At 52.2% G+C, this 17,175-nt stretch overlaps 1 protein-coding gene across 7 annotated transcripts in view; it reads right to left on the bottom strand.

The window, feature by feature from the left end:
* Positions 1-17,175, bottom strand: part of MICAL3 (microtubule associated monooxygenase, calponin and LIM domain containing 3) — a 233,429-nt gene that overhangs the window by 54,698 nt on the left and 161,556 nt on the right. The window lies entirely within an intron of this gene.

The raw sequence follows: 17,175 nt of genomic DNA, 5'->3' as shown, positions 1-17,175 counted from the left end.
CAGGCCGAAGGCCAGAGCATTTGCGGAATTGCCACAGGCCAGAAAAGGACCCTGGCATGAGAGTGGGAATTTCGCTATGTAGGAGAAAGGAAAGCGGCCCCATCTGCCCTCCAGGTCAGGACGTTCTCTCTCCTTCATCACCCTGAACCCCGGTCCCCAGAGGGGAGAGACAGTCTCCCCGCAAGGGTGACTGGTGGTGAGGGGTGTGGGACAGACCGCAGGCAGCCAGAAGCCAGGTGCCCCTGAAGCAGCCTTGCCTGAGAAGGGCATCCCTGGTGTAGCCTGCCCCAGGGATCCAGGTCCCCACCAGGTTCACGCCCCACCACAGCCTGCCCCAGGGATCCAGGCCCCCACCAGGTTCACGCACCCCCCCACAGCCTGCCCCAGGGATCCAGGCACCCACCAGGTTCACGTCCCCCCACAGCCTGCCCCAGGGATCCAGGCACCCACCAGGTTCACGTCCCCCGCCAGCCTGCCCCAGGGATCCAGGCCCCCACCAGGTTCACGCCCCCCGACGGCCTGCCCCAGAGATCCAGACCCCCACCAGGTGCGTCCCCCACTGTGGCCTGCCCCAGGATCCAAGTCCCCACCAGGTACGTGCCCCGCCACTGAGGGGGCCCAGCTAGCTGCCTGCAGAATGTCTCACACTGCGGATCTGTCTCCTCATGGTTAGATAAGGCACTTTCTGTTTTATAAGGCCACGTGGGTGATGCTGCCCCTACTGCAGCATCGCTGCTCAGAGGAAGGACACCAGGCCTGACTGCTCACGGAGGTAGCGCCCAGGCCTCTCTCCAATGCACAGGCACACTTCCCCGTCAGTCCTCCGTGGGTGATGCCCAGAAGCCACGGGGTGCCCTGGCTGCGTCCTTTCACCCTGTGGTTTCAGCATCATTGGCGACCTCGGCCTGAGTCCTTTGTGTGCACAGGGGTCACACCAGGTGATTTTAAAATCCCATCACTCTGGCCGGGCACAGTGGCTCACGCCTGCAATCCCAGTACTTTGGGAGGCTAAGATGGACGGATCACAAGGTCAGGAGACTGAAACCATCCTAGCTAACAGGGTGAAACTCCATCTCTACTAAAAAATACAAAAAATGAGCTAGGCCTGGTGGTGGGCGCCTGCAGTCCCAGCACTTTGGGAGGCCGAGGCAGGCGGATCACAAGGTCAGGAGATCAAGGCCATCCTGGCTAAAACGGTGAGACCCCGTCTCTACTAAAAATACAAAAAATTAGCCAGGCGTGGTGGCGGGCACCTGTAGTTCCAGCTACTCGGGAGGTTGAGGCACAGGAGAATGGCGTGAACCTGGGAGGTGGAGCTTGCAGTGAGCCGAGATGGTGCCAAGATGGTCTCGATCTGTATTAGCCAAGATGGTCTCGATCTCCTGACCTCGTGATCTGCCTGCCTCGGCCTCCCAAAGTGCTGGGATTACAGGTATGAGCCACCGTGCCCGGCCTAATCTTTTATTTTTTAGTAGAGACGGGGTTTCACTGTGTTAGCCAGGATGGTCTCTATCTCCCAACCTTGTGATTCACCCACCTCAGCCTCCCAAAGTACTGGATTACAGGCGTGAGCCACCACGCTCGGCCTAATTTTTTTTATTTTTAGTACAGACAGGGTTTAACTGTGTTAGCCAGGATGGTCTCGATCTCCTGACCTCGTGATCCGCTTGCCTCGGCCTCCAAAAGTGCTGGGATTACAGGCATGAGCCACTGCGCCCGGCCTAAGTTTTTATAGTTTTAGTAGAGATGGGGTTTCACTGTGTTAGCCAGGATGGTCTCGATCTCCTGACCTCGTGATCCACCCACCTCAGCCTCCCAAAGTACTGTGTTACAGGCGTGAGCCACCGTGCCCAGCTAATTTTTTGTATTTTTAGTAGAGATGGGGTTTCACCGTGTCAGCCAGGATGGTCTTAATCTCCTGACCTCGTCATCTGCCTGCCTTGGCTTCCCAAAGTGCTGGGATTACAGGCGTGAGCCACCATGCCCGGCTGTGTTACCAGACCTTTAAGGAGGCAGAGAAGGGGCAGAGGTGCTGGAGGGAGCAGGTCATGACTGGCCTGGCATCTTGGCTGGGCAGGTTACCGATTCCTACAACATTCTAAGCTCTAGGAGATGACGCTGGGTTCTGGCATGCCACATCATACAAGTCAGTGTTGAGAGACAGGTGGTCCATCAGGAAAAAAACAGCTATTAAGGAAAGCAGCAGGTGATTTACCAATTTTTGTGACAGGTTGTGTGTGAAGTGTTTTCTGAAGGCCTGCACTTCTGTTGTGTGTAGTGTTTGAACGTCTTTGTGGCGGCCTCAGAAAGAGCTTTTTTTTTTTTTTTTTTTTTTTTGAGACGGAGTCTCGCTGTGTCGCCCAGGCTGGAGTGCAGTGGCCGGATCTCGGCTCACTGCAAGCTCCGCCTCCCGGGTTTAGGCCATTCTCCTGCCTCAGCCTCCCGAGTAGCTGGGACTACAGGCACCCGCCACCTCGCCCGGCTAGTTTTTTTGTATTTTTTAGTAGAGACGGGGTTTCACCGTATTAGCCAGGATGGTCTCGATCTCCTGACCTCGTGATCCGCCCGTCTCGGCCTCCCAAAGTGCTGGGATTACAGGCTTGAGCCACCGCGCCCGGCCAGAAAGAGCTTTTAATGAACCCCGGTAGTCACAGGATAAGGTCTTGGCACATCTGTTGGAATTACTGGCATCCTCCACCAAATAGCATCTTTCAAATTTACTAGAGAATCTTTACTAGAAAAGCAAGATCCAGTGGCGTATTTATATACAGATTCAGGTGATGGTGTGATGAAGGGGCAAAACACGAATACTTGGGTTCACTGGTGCCCTGTACACGTGCCCACCTGTTTTAGCCTTTGGCTCCTTGGTGAGGGTCTTTTGTAAACATCACTGCTCCATTCTCCAACACTGAGCTCAGGGCACAAAAAGAATATGCTATGATGCTGGGCTAGGGCATCTGGAAGATGAGGAAATGTGCACTACAGGTAATGGCAGAAAAGAGGCAGAGAGCAACCCTGATACATCCGGCCTCAAGTTTCTCCAGACCTGCCCTCCCAGGCCCTGGGAGAGCAAAGGCCCTAACTGCACCAGCTCCTCATTCCCAAATACCAGTCTTCCCATCATTCCTTCTCCTCGTCAAAATCCACAGCCTCCCCATCATGAAGGGGAGAGGCCTGAGGATACCCTGACTGCGGCGCCATTCGATTCTTTCCATCATTTATTTTTGACAACTGCCACTCAACGGAAAGCAGATGAGAAAGGGAGATCAAGTCAAGCAACTACCCAAGAATCAGCTTTCTGGGAATTCCATAAACACGAATAAAAAGGGATATTTCTTTCAGATGGGAGAAGAAAAACAGGATTAAGAACCATCACTTCAGGGAAACAAACAACTAACAGCCATCAATTCGGATGGAAGTGATTTTACAGTAGAGTGAACAAACACTCAGGAAGGAAAACATCCAAGAGGTGTCTGTTTGACGTGGGTAACTCATACTGTCTGGCAAGAATGCTACTAGGACCATGGAAAACAAAGCAGGTTAAAACACTCTTTACTCTAAAAGAGCTGCAGGCTAGCTCCTGGGAGAGGGTCCTGTAGAAATCATTTCAGTCCAATGTGTCAAGTACCATGAGCGAGTATGCACGTGGTCCCATGGGAGAACACAGAGAGGGTGAGTGAGCACACCTGGTAGAGTCAAGAAAGGTGTTCCGGAAGCATATGGAGTTAGCCGGCTGCAAAATAAACACATTCTGTGAGGCACTATCATTTGCAAATGAAGTAACTGAAGTTCACATAGCTAGTGAGCCCTGGAGCCAAGATCTGAACATGAGGAGGAAAGGCATCACTCAGGAGATCACCATGCTGTCCCTAGACTTACAACAGCCCTAGCCTTCCCCTTTGGGCATCTTCACCACTGTCTCCTCCCCGCCGTAATTTTCCAGGTGAGGGACACAGCACTTCACGCAGGTTTCTTGGAGCGAGAATCTGGCATGTGGAACGACAGGCACTCAGTCTTCCCACTGTTACTGCCCTGGAGATCCTGCAAACCCCGCAGACTAATGGCTTGTCAGGCAACGGAACGTGGCAGTCCAAGCCCAGGGCCGGGGCTCTGGAAGGGGAAACACTGATTTAATCTGGGGCTTGGCTACAACCAACAAAAAAGACACCAGAAGCTCTGGGGACTGTGCAGGTCCTTCACACGCCAGTCTGCGGAGAAAGCCTGCAGAAACGCTGCACGGGGGACGGCGGAAGAGGGGAGGTGGGAGGCCAGTTGCCTCTCCTGTGCCAGACCCACCAGGCCACTGAGCAGGATCACACAGAGCTCCAGCTCACCCTGTGGCGAGACAGGGACACGGAGGCACACTGGCAGGCCAAAGGGAAGGTGGTACTCAGAGGACACCGGGCAAGGACCCCAAACTCACCAACTGCCAAAATATGCTCCACATTCCCAGCCCTTCACCTCAAAGTGCCATGCGAAATTAAAAAAAACAAAACAAAAAACAAAACCACACACACAAACAAATCAAAATAATCAGCATCCCGGATTCTCTGTCCTGAGGAAGGGGCTGTCTGTCAGATGAATCAGATGGTGATGAGAAACTGAGACAGTGAAAGCAGTAACAGCGGGGGCCTGGGCAGCGAAGACAGTCCTGTGACCTCCTCCCTCCTCAACTAACAGCAGAGCCCAGGAGACAGCAGGAGTGCAGATGTAAAGAAGCGCTTTGCAAGGTGCTGGATTGCAAAGCTGAAGTCCACCCTGCCTGACCGGCTAGCGGGCCCCACCCCCAGCCCTCTACTTCACATGCCTTAGTGCAACAACAACCCAACAGCGACTTTCCAGACTTTCCAGCTCAATGCGGGATGAGAGATCTGCAATCATTTCCAAGGTCAAGTCTTCACTGGGTCAGGGCAGGCAGCTCTCAGGTCACTGGGAGGCCAATTACAGCCCCACACATACCACAAGGAAACAGCTCCCAGGATCTGGGCCACATCCTAAATAGGAAGAAGGCTCTGGGCCTCACCTCAGGTTCTGTTTTGGAATATCACTGCCTGCATGAGCTCCATACATCATTCTGGAAGAAACGTTTCTCCTAACAGGACAACCTGCTCTTGGCTGACGGGCAAGAGCTGGCAGGGGGCTTTATTTGCTTCCACCTGACTCCTGGAGAGGCAGAGGCGGGTGCAGAGGATACTAAGAGGCGGGGTCTGCCCAGGGCCTCAGCAGGCAGCTCCTCTTCCTCCCCTCTGCAGTGGTGGCAAAGCCCCCGTACTCGGCAGGGCAGCTGCTGAGGGCACTTCAGGGCTCTGGGCCACCGAGAAGGGTGTCACATAGGAAATCAGGATGTCAAGGGCCTTTTCTGCCTTTTTCTGGCCTGTCTTCCCATTCCTTTTTCCTTTCCTTCTTTACAAGCTTGGGAAAGTTTGAATGGAATCCGAGTCTGACAAGGACCGAGGGAAAGGTGCTGTGTACAGAGACTGATTCCCGTCCTATTTCCCATGTCTGTAAGTAGGATGGCTGCAGGGGTTCATTCATCCCATCACTGATTCAACAAATGTTTCCTGACCGCCTGCTTCCAGCCAGACACCCTGCAGGTGCTCAGGCACTCCAGTGACACAGCAGACAAGATCTGTGCCCTGGGGCGGCCCACATTTGGACAGCGCATGGGTGTCACCCATCTGCTAAGAGAGGCTGATGACCCCAGGAAGATTAAAGGGGCCGACTGTGGTCACCTTCCGGCAAGAATGGCGCTGTGATTTGAAATGACTCGTCCATTTGAGAAGTATGCTCCTGCCATTTTAAAATTCAGAGATTCTCCTTAAGCTAGTCCCCGTCACTCCTGCTGCTTTTACCAGGCGGTACTGAGTATTTTTGCTGTGACTCTGAAGAAAGATCGACTATCATCATTTCATCTTGGTTATTTCTCTTATTTATGTTTTTGTAGGAAGAGGGTCTCACTATGTTGCCCAGGCTGGTCTTGAACTCCTTGTCTCAAACAATCCTCCCAGCTCGGCCTCCCACGTAGCTGAGATTATAGGCATGAGCCACCACGCCCAGCCCAGCTAACGTCATTTCAGCTGCCTTCCCCACATGTCCACCCAAAGCCTTCCCTGCCCCGATCTTCTTGAACTAAAGGAAGCACCAAGCCATGAACCCATTCTGAACTGCAAAGTCTCAGGGCAGATGTAAGGAAGAGAAACCTGAAGAGACGACCAGGCTGGCAGCATGGGTCTAAGTCCACAGCAAAATTGGTCACAGTGACGTTTGTGCTGCCTGATCCACTGCTCTCAGAAACTCACAAAATCACCCTGTGAAATTGGGACACCCTCTTCGCACAGAGCCCAGATCGTGGACAGGGCTGTAAGGGGGACCCATGCCTCCATCTGTTTGACCCCATTCAAGTTGTAAACAATACAGTCCCTACATTCCCCCACATGTCCTCACACACTGGGAAACAGGATGAAACCACGTGAAGTGTGGCTGTTCTGAAACGTTCGGAACCATGTCTGCCCAGACATTTTCCTGTGTAGGGCCAGGCCTATGGAATGTACGAAGCCGAGAAGGACCCCACTGCCTTGATCTGGGTTGGTCAAAATACAGTGAAGAATCATCTCGGATACTGGTTCGTTCCTATCTTGCTTTGAGCTAAAGTTCTCGCAGGAGATCCCATTGGCAACATGGGTGCCATCCTGACTTAGAAACCTAAGTAGTGGGATGGGTCACTACCTGCCTCGGGGACTTCACCGTTCCTCTGGTCAAGCTGCATGTCATCTGCTATCTGCAGGAGAAGGGCTCTAGCCTATTTTTAGGAGAAGTCACCCCTGGGGAGGAAAGATTCAGAGGGTTTGTTAAAGAGACCTGCAGTGTACAAAAGGTCTTCCTGCACTCATTCTCAGACACCTGCTGCCACTAACTTGGGCTTTTCTCCTCTGCTGCCCCAGTCACTTGCCTTAGCAGGTTGCTTGATGGGACTCATATTTTTGTACCGTTGACAGCTATGTTCTCATTCCAGGAGGGCAAGCCCCAGAGCTGTGTGTGGAAAGCAAGTTTCTAAGCCACTGCTATGGCAGGGTGGTTTCTGTCCTCACACGCTGCCTCCAACAAACAACTTCAGTGGCTTCCTACTGGCAGGGAGTGTGTGGTCACAAGAGTTCTCCAAGATCACATGACATGCGGTGTTTCTTGCTTGTGAAGCGGGCGATGAGGGAGCAGCAGCAGTGTTTGTTGGGCGACTGCCTGTGCTGGGCACTACGACGGGCAGGCTACACATGTGGCCTTGAACGTCACAAGATTCCAAAGTCCCTGTGATTACACTGAGGGTTCTGAGTCAGTGATGTTGAATAACATGTCCAAAGACTCACATGAGCCAGAGCCAAGGCTAACCCTAGTCTCTAACAGTCCTTTCACTCGATCATGCAGGAATTTGTTTGTTTTTGACACAGGGTCTCACTCTATTGTCCCAGCTGGAGTGCCCTGGCGCAGTCATGGCTCATTGCAGCCTCGAAATCATGGGCTCAAGTGGTCCTCCCGTCTCAGCGTCCTGAGTAGCTGGGACTACAGGTGTGCGCCATCACACCTAATTTTTGAATTTTTTTAAGAAACAGGGTCTTGCTATGTTGCCCAAGCTGGTCTCAAACTCCTGGCCTCAAGTGATCCTCCTGCCCTGGCTTCCCAAAGTGTTGGGATTATGGTGTCAGCCACTATGCCTGGCCCAGAATGGAATATACATATTTTTGAGAGGGAGTCTCACCCTGTCATCCAGGCTGGAGTGCAGTGGTACAATCTCGGCTCACTGCAACCTCCACCTACCAGGTTCAAGCAATTCTCTTTCCTCAGCCACCCGAGTAGCTGGGATTACAGGTGCACGCCATCATGCCCAGATATTTTTTGCATTTTTAGTAGAGATGAGGTTTCACCATGTTGGTCAGGATGGTCTCAATCTCCTGACCTCAGGTGATTCATCCGGCTCGGCCTCCCAAAGTGCAGGGATTACAGGCGTGAGCCACTGTGCCTGGCCAAGTTAGTTTGTTACTGTTAGGGTAGTTTTACTGTTATTATTACATCATCTCCCAAGGTGCCTTTTTGGCAGATGGAAATCCTGGCACACATCAGTGTATCTGGTCAAGGCAAAGAGGTTTCTTTTAAGCTATACACCCAATTCTCCAGTAACATACAACTCACCAGCGTGTCATGCAGCTCTCCTGAAAACATGTTTTGTGTGTTATACTATCTCACAGGTAAACCTTGACTTAATTCATATCAGCTAGTCAGGCCATCCTTCCTGACGGCTGCTTCTTGGTGTTGGGAGGCTGTGGACATGTCTAAAGCACTGGAATTCAGCTGGGTCTCCTCTTAAATCACACAAGTGCTGTGCTCTAGCTGTCTATCTTCCTTACCTGTCCACCCGGATGTAGCCGGGTAAGATCTCAGAAAGGGTAGTGGTTATGCACTGGGGTTTGAAATATTTTAACTCTTTGGTTCAAATATGTGGCTCATGACCTGGAGGTTCCCTACAGTTAAATAACAAGTAATCCGTCAAGTCAGTAGTTGCAGGGCTGACCTCTCAAATCCTGAGGGGCAAGTGAAGACAGGAAGGATGGCTTCTCCCCTACTTCTGCTGTCGTTACCCAATCCTGCTTCTGGCTCCACTTCGCACCCTCGAAGGGCTTTTACATGCATCTTTATTAGGGCATCCCTCCCCTTCTGTTCAAGTCTGAACGGACTCCAAAACCAGAGGCTCCGCTGGGGAGAACGATTATTCTCATCATCTTTGTGTTCCTGAAGCCATCAGTGCATCAGGGTAGATAGTCCATCAAGTGTTTTGAGTAGGTGATCAGGCTGAAGAATTCTAATCCTGTGTCTGAGCTTCGCTCCACTGTAATGTTGAGCACACTCTGGCCTTGGTTTCCTCATCTTAACGCAGAGAGTTTATACTCACCATGCCTGTCAGGTAGCTTGGTGCTATGCAGGGCCCCAAGAACCAATGGGAGCTGCCACCTCATGGAAAGGGCAAGTCTACTGAGACAGCAACAGTTCTCACAGTACTCAAGAGAAATTCTGGTGAAGATGCCAATGGCACAGAGGACGTCAGAGTTCTGAAAAGAGACTACCTGGAATGGCTTGATGTCCTGACACAAGCATTTGACTTCACGGTAGAGAGGAGTTTGGTTCTGGGAAGCAGCCTGCTCACCAGAAAGGGGCCGGCCCAGTGTTGACACGTGGCGGGGGAAGGGCAGAGGAGGACACAGATCGGCACGAGCAAGTCCAGGCTGACGTGCTTTTCCCGAGACTCCGGGCTCTATTCCAACCCTCCCGTCCTCCAGAGCAGAGTGCCCCTGGCCCTCCCAGTCCAGAATGCCTCCAAAGCCAGCTCTGATGTGACCCTCCAGTGAGCAGCCGCACAGCCTCAGGCAGGCTCAGTCTCCATTGCAGGATCCACAGAGACAAACCCATGTTCCAACAAAAGGCTCTCTCATAAATAGGTTCAGATGCCTTTCTTTCAGAGACATAAAATCACATATACATACTCCCTTGGCTAGCTGCAGATGGATTTCTGGAAAGAAACGAAAGTTGCCTGCAGCAGTGTCCAAAGCTACCCTATGAAACATCTATCAGAGTCACACTTCTATTTACACCTGTCAGAGAGCCACTGAGGCCAGCCTGGAAGAGAAACACTGATCACAGTCACACTTCTGTTTTCACCTGTCAGAGGGCCACGGAGGCCAGCCTGGAAGAGAAACATTGATCACAATCACACTTCCGTTTTCACCTGTCAGAGGATCACTGAGGCTAGCCTGGAAGAGAATCATTAGTGTCTAGGGATGGAGAGGCTCTAAACGAGAAGACAGACACTAAGAACAAAGGCTGACGGTGCAGGAGCGCACAGCCCAGGCTCGGGGCACCCTTTCTGCAGAATCAGCAGCAGCTGAGCAGCTGCAAGTCTATCATCACCCATAAAGCACCCAATCACGCACTGATTCCGAAAGAGGAAATCAGGTGCCCTCCTCTCCTCCAAATGGGCCACAGGGTAACACCGAGGCTCCTGGGTCTAACCAGCAACCCCAGACAAGCCCTGGGACCACGCATAAACCCTTGCTCTGCCTAAGAGAAAGCTACCTGGCTCCCACTCACATTTCCGACTTTCAGGTTAGGAGTTGAAAATTTAGCTTAATGAAGGCCGGGCTTGGTGGCTCACGCCTGTAATCCTAGCACTTTGGGAGGCTGAGGCGGGAGGATCACCTGAAGTTAGGAGTTTGAGACCAGCCTAGCCGACATGATGAAAGTCAGTTTCTACTAAAAATACAAAAATTAGCCAGACATGGTGGTATGTGACTGTAATCCCGGCTACTCGGGAGGCTGGGGCAGGAGAATTGCTTGAACCTGGGAGATGGAGGCTGCAGTGAGCCGAGATCACACCACTGCACTCCAGCCTAGGTGACAGAGCGAGACTCTGTCTCAAAAAAAAAAAAGGAGTATTTAGCTTAATGTAAATCCTGTGTAGGATTGTTTGTGCTTTTGTTACTATTGTGAAGAGCCCCTAGGGTGTCATGGAAATCAGGAGGTGCCTTCACATCCCATTCACGCAGGCTGAGGGAAAAAGCAATGCCAAATCTAGCCAAGCAGCCCACAGAGATTTCACAGTGCTTCAAAACAGCTGGCACGCAACGCAGGTCAACGCCCCCAGCCCACTCTGCTGCAGCCTGGAGACAGCCAAGCTCACACCTCTTCTGCTTCCCTCAATTTCTGTTGGCTGAAGATACATCTCAATGACCACCTTGTCCTAACCCCACAGCAGGCACAGGCCAGAGAGGGAGATCTGTAAACAGACAGTAGAAATGATTCTAATTCACCTTAACTCCAATTCTGCCAGCATTTCCTGGAATCCCTGCCAATGACAATCATATTTGATATTCTTGTAATGCTTTTAAATAAACAAGTTTCACACATCTTATGTGCTCTTCACAACAACTTTAGCAGACAGAGGAGCAGGTAGCGTTTTTCTTCATTTAAAAGTTTTATACGTGGTGAAACTGAGGCCCACAGAGGTGAGGACGGCAAGCAGGGCAGGTGTCAGAACTGAAACTCAAACTAACGTCTTCCGTTTCAAGATCTGTGCTGGTTCCACTGAGACCCAGCTCCACTCTCTGAGGCTGGGGCCACCACCAAAGGGTGTGCCCATCCACTGGGGTACAGAAAACAACACAGGATCTCTGCTTTTATTTTGTAGGTCTGCCTTCTAAAATGATCTGCACCGTCTTTCCTACAGCATGCAGTCTTCGTATGGGGTCCCGACGTGTGAGGAAGCACAGCCACCGTGAAGTGTGTTCACGGTTCTGTGGGGGCTGACAGGTCTGGAGGCCTGGGCTGGGAGCTGGCAACACCATTCTGGATCACTTTTCTGATTCTCACCGCCCTCTATCCTGATGGACTCCTCTATCCCACTCCCACTTCTCCCACAATACAACTGAGGCTGACAGCATGTCAAGGTCATGTCCTTTCTTCTAACTGTAGTCTAGATCCGTGGTTCTCAACTGTGGTGATTTTTCCCCTGGGTCACCTGGCAATGCCTGGAGACATTTTCTATTGACACAGCCTGGGGAGGGGGTGCCACTGATGTCTGACGGGGAGAGGTCAGGGATATACCCAGCACACCACGAGGCACAGGACAGCCCTCACAGCAAAGGAGGATCCAGCCCAAGATGTCCACTGTGCTGGGCTGGAGAAGCCCTGCCTTACACGTTAGATCAAGTCATTTCTAATCTCTCACCTAACAGGCCAACCAACCAATTCTCCGCACGCTCTGACTGTGGCTTGATCTGAGCAGCTGCATTCAGAGTGGTGAGCTCATGACCCTTCACCGTGGCTGCCAAGGTGCAATGCCTGACCAGCAGGAGTGCAGTACACGGAGGACCAACTGAGGACTGCCTGGTGAACAGGTAGCTCTGGGCTTGCTGTCCACAGAGAGGAAATCCACGACAGAGGTGCATGCTGTGACAAACGTGGTCCCTGCCACTCGCTGGGCACCTGCACCCCAAGTAGCTACATGAGCCGCCCGAACTTTCCCTTGTCTCAAGGCACAACTCCACTGACGGAAGGCGACTCTGCTCCTCCCAGCAATGCCCCTGGAGGGCACCTGCACATCTCCTACCCGTCCGTCCATGTGTGTCATGTGCGTGAGGCCGCAGGAATTAAAGGAGACCAGGGATGAATCTGATGGGCTTCTCGCCCTCTCACTCACCTTCTCCTGGCTGGATGCTAGAAGCCTCTGACAGACAGAACGTTCTACTTGGACATTACAGCAGGATGTCTCACTAAACCCAGGAAGAAAACTCACTGGAGAACATGGCATGGAAAAACACATCTCCCTTTACTCCGTCTTCTCAACTCTTCTTTCTCCCCATTTTCCAGAAACCTCCAACCTGAGGGCTCTGAGGGCCCCTGCCACAGCGTGCCTTGCCCAAGTCAGGCCAGGCCATGCCACGCGTGCCCAGGAGGCTTCCTGAAAACCTCTCTGTGCTGAACCACATTGCAGTTGGCAGGCGCAACCAGGACTTCCCACGCACACTTAGCCCAAAGACTGAAGAGTCAGTCCCGTTACGTGTGAGTTCAGTACAGAGTGGCCCAAGCCTGAGTAGATCAGAATGTCCATATTCAGCACAAAAAGAGGAACAAAATCATCCCTTCCTCCCCTATCCCAAACCCCACACAGGCCCAGGGCAGGCAATGTCGTAAGAGGACTGTGAATGGCAGCTGTGAAGCTGTAACACAACGGAAGGGTCAGCTCCACCATCACTCAGGCCTTTGAAGCGTATCAGAAAATGAGGTGGTAGAAGAAAAGCCGACAGACTGATAAGCTAGAAGCGGTGACACTGGAACGTGAAGAAAAAGCATCCCTCAAACATGTTCCCCCATCCTCCACATCACTGGCAGGGCGGACGGATGGAGGAAGGGCTTACTCTTCACAACAAAACTTCAGGCTTGATTTGAGAGGACCAAAACAAGGGATGATACAGAGAAAATGAAGAGAAGGTCCATTTCATATTATTTACAGTCAATTCGGATGGCTGCATTCTCCTCCATTTCTGTTGATGACTTCCTCCCTTGCACCTCAGTGATGAAATCCTTTGCCTTTACTTCATGTGCTGTCTTTCCAAAGGCACATTCCCAACGCTGGGATGGTTGTCAAATAAATTGGGAGACTATATTTTCCAGGAGTAATGAAATGGACACCCACTGGCTTCTCCAGGGCATCTCTGCATAGACCTCTTGCCTCTCGCCCACGCTGCCGAACCCAGGCTGCAGGGAATGATCAACGGCAGCTCCTGTGTCTTCTGCACAGCCTCTACCCAACTCTCAGTTTATTGGTTACGAGGCCTTGGCCAAGCATGCCTAACTCCTGTGTGCCTGTTTCCCCATGTGCAACACGGGGCCTCCCTTACGGCTGCTGTGAGGATCCAAGGTCAGCTACATGAAACATCTGCTCAGGGCCTGTGCACAGCGCATGCTACATGTTAGCTACTGCTGCTGCCGCTACTGTGTCTCCCAGCATCGTCTTCTGTGAGTGAGCATGGCGACGGCCCCCATGGCTAACTGATCAACATCAGTCACCCGTGGGGAAAACAGCAGGAGTGAAGGCACTGCAAGTTTTGCTGTCCGTTTTTATTTGGGGCAAGTATTTCAGCAGAGAAGAGGGCTTTCTTGGTTGCAAACACAGACAAGCCCTAAGCACGGTGTTTTCAGCAGCATGAAGGATGACTGCTGGCTCTCGGCGACACAGCAAACCAGTGTGGACTGGCTCTTGCCTCCCCGGCCCTTCACTCTCCTCACTGAGCACCCAGTGCTTCCTGTTTCTCTGAGATCCCAGAGCCCCTTCCCCGCACCCTGCACCCCAGCGTTCCTGTACCTCTACCAACGCCAATGCCCCAAGAAAGCTGAACTGGCCAAAAGGCAGGCAGCAGCTGGTTCAGAGTAATTCACATTAGATGAAACTCGAGAAGAAAATGTTTACTTTTAAAAGAACCTGCTGACCTAGTCTCTCGGTAGTAAAATGGTGGGAAAGAAATTTTATAGCTGGTGTCACTGTAACCTGGTCTTTTGAGAGTCTTAGTTCTGGGGAAGAGGGCAACCATAAATAAATATGCCGCTGTAATCCAGTTAATTGATACCAGCTCTTCCTTGGTTACCAGGTTGTACTTTGTCCATGAAAACTACTCCGGCAGGAGTCCCCACCCCCTGTGCCGTGGCCCTGGCTGGGTCATAGACCCATGGCCTGTCAGGAACCAGGCCGCACAGCAGGAGGTGAGTGGCTGGCTAGCGAGTGTAGCAGCCGGAGCTCCGCCTCCTGTCAGATCAGCGGCAGCACAAGATTCTCCCAGGAGCGGGAACCTCTTGTGCAGCGAGCATGTGAGGGACCCACGCTGCATGCTCCTAAGGCCTGATGATCTGAGGTGGAAGAGTTTCACCCCAAAACCATTGCCCACCCCGGTCTATGAAAAAACTGTCTTCCATGAAACCAGACCCTGGTGCCAGCAAGATTGGGGAACACGGCCCTGCGGCTTGGCTCTTTTCCCTCACGTGCAGGAGAGTCGGCTCGTCCCCCTCAGGTGCAGGAGAGTCGGCTTGTCCCGCTTTTTGGTTTTCAGGTCTGAGCTCTGAGCGGCGACCAAACGCCAGGGCTACGCCCCTCTCTGGAGCTCTCCTATACGGTGTTCCTGGCTTCATTAGCCTCGGAAAAACATCAGAACAGCATGAAAACATACTCATTGAGGCCTCTGCCAGGAAAACGGCTCTGGATTTGCCAGGTTTTTGTTGAGGAAAACCCAGACCCACGAAAGCCCTGATCCCGGGGCCCTTGGTGTTGGTCTTCAGGAATTAATTCTACCTTAAGGAGCGCCTGTCACCAGAACAACTCAGGGCCCGTGCCCTTCCACTGCTTCTCCTTTCCTGGGGAATTGGCACTGGCCGAGGCAGGGTAACACTGAGATGCAGGGGCAGGGACAATCCAACCTTGCAGAAGGCTCCAGAATCCCAGTGAGGAAGGAGGCACTGGGCTGAAACGCTTTGGGTTCTTCTGGGGACAGGGACTACTCAATGTAAAACAATTACTGAAGACCAACAGTTCCAAGCATGGACCTAAAAGAAATCAGGCTGCACTGTCTATGAAATAAGAGTGATCAAGTGGCAGTAACTCTGATGTCTTACAGAACACAGAATAAGGAAATCAGTCACTTAACAGTCACACCTGGGCAGTCTCATGTGATTAATGTAGAAGCACAAAGAACTGGGTAAGTACAGAAAGAAATAGAGGTAAAGAAAACACAAGAGGCCAAGAGAAGTTCTGTAAGGATTTTTCTAGTAGCTGTCACGGCATGTCCCCAAGAGTCTGTAGCGAGGCGGAGCTGGGGCCCTAGACTCCCTGTCTGTGGAAGGGTGTTCCAAAACTTCCCTTTCATGCCAACAAGGGCCTTCTGAGGGGCATGTGCCTTCTTCCTGTTTTGGGCACATTCTGCCTGTGCATGGCACACTTCTTACTGTTGGGAGGACAAGCACATCAGTGACAAGGTTGGGCTTAGCTAGCCTGAGTTAGGGTGAGGATGCTGGCAGTGATTCAACCTCTTGCCCACTGTCCTTCTTGGAGACCCATTAAAGTGCCCCCAAAATATTCAGAAAGTGTTCATAAACTGTTTTTGCAAAGCGACGTGGAAGTTGGCCCACAGGAAGTAAAAGGGAGCTGGTGTTCACGTGGCTGGTAGAACCCGGAAGTAATTGATGCAGAGTCCCATCCGCCTGGAGGCCCGCGTCCCCTCCCGGGCCATGAAAGGTGTTTCTGTGCACAAGCCTACCACCCCCTCCCGCCAAGGTAAGTGGTGAGGAGACAAGGAGCAATTATAAAGAAAGAGGTGTTGGCAGCCAACAGGGTGCTGAGAATTCTGGGCGGTGGTGAGAGGAGACCACAGTGCCATGACCTGACCAGGGCAGGAGTGCCAATGGGCCTCGCCGCCCCTTGTTTCATTATGACTAATCTACTTGCTGGCACTTGTGAGGAGCTTGGCCGAGTGAGCTGCAAGGGCTGGTTTCTGAGTCTCGAGGTTTCAGGGCTTTGTGAAAGGGGCTGGAATTTGGAGAGACTCACCCTGAAATCTCTGCCTGGCTGCTGCCTTTCAGAGCCCCACATGGGTGTTTTTATCGCGGGGGGCACTTGTGGGACCTGGGTCCTATACGGCATCATCCTGCCCTATTTTTTAGCATGAAAATAGAGTGGCCCATTTTCACAGCCTGCTCTCCTTCCATGTCTGTGCCACGGCATCCCTCTTAGGCAGTGTGTTCATTAGGGAAACTGACAAGGAATTTATGAGAAAAGAGAACAGATTTCAAGAAGTTTCAGAAGGAAACTGAGATCCAAAGGGGATTTTCCAGGGTGTTCCCAATGGGCAGCACGGAATCCCATTCCTGATTCCACACAATCCCCACCTTCCTGCTAGAAGCTTCAGTGCCTTGCTCTAAACATCCCCTCCCCTTTTTTGCTGGGGAATGGGAAAGCAGCAGTAGCCAGGGGCTAAGATTTGAAAATTATGCACATGTATGTATCCATCCTTATTACTGACTCTTAATTTATTGTCACTTATTGCGCCTTCCACACCCAAATTCCTTCTCTCCTTTCTGCAGGCACTGACTGACTTATTTCAGAGAAAGGGGAGCAAGAGGCTACGGACCTGGGGGGCTAAAGGGAGGGAAGGCCATGAGTAGGCCAGGAGACACCGCCCAGACTCTCGGAACCAGCAAGGCTCTGAGGAAAATGACAGTGTCACAGCAGAGCTGTGAGCGACCGGGGGGTGAGGCCCTCCCTGACCTGTACTGTGGTTGTCGAGAATGCCAAGCAGACCCTAGGGCCCTGCTGCTCTGATCTATCGGGAAGCCAAGAGAGCTGCTCCGGGGGGACGGAGGCCAGCGAGGGCTCTTGCATATGAGAACACCCAAGTGCCTAGGGCCTGGCAGGTGCAGACTCGGGGCTGAGAGCTCTGCTCACCATAGCACAGTGCCCTCTCCTGGGTCAATTCAGCATGAGGCTAGGCCTGTGCCCACTGCAGGTGGCAAAATGTGGGAACAGTGCCATGGCTGCTAAAGCCAGCAGCGGTATGTGTGAGAAGGGAATAGTCTGTTTTTAATACAGGCTAG

This window comes from Rhinopithecus roxellana, chromosome 13 (genome assembly GCF_007565055.1).
Source record: "Rhinopithecus roxellana isolate Shanxi Qingling chromosome 13, ASM756505v1, whole genome shotgun sequence".
In the NCBI taxonomy this organism is placed as follows: Eukaryota; Metazoa; Chordata; class Mammalia; order Primates; family Cercopithecidae; genus Rhinopithecus; species Rhinopithecus roxellana.
This window is presented reverse-complemented; position numbering and strand designations above follow the sequence as displayed.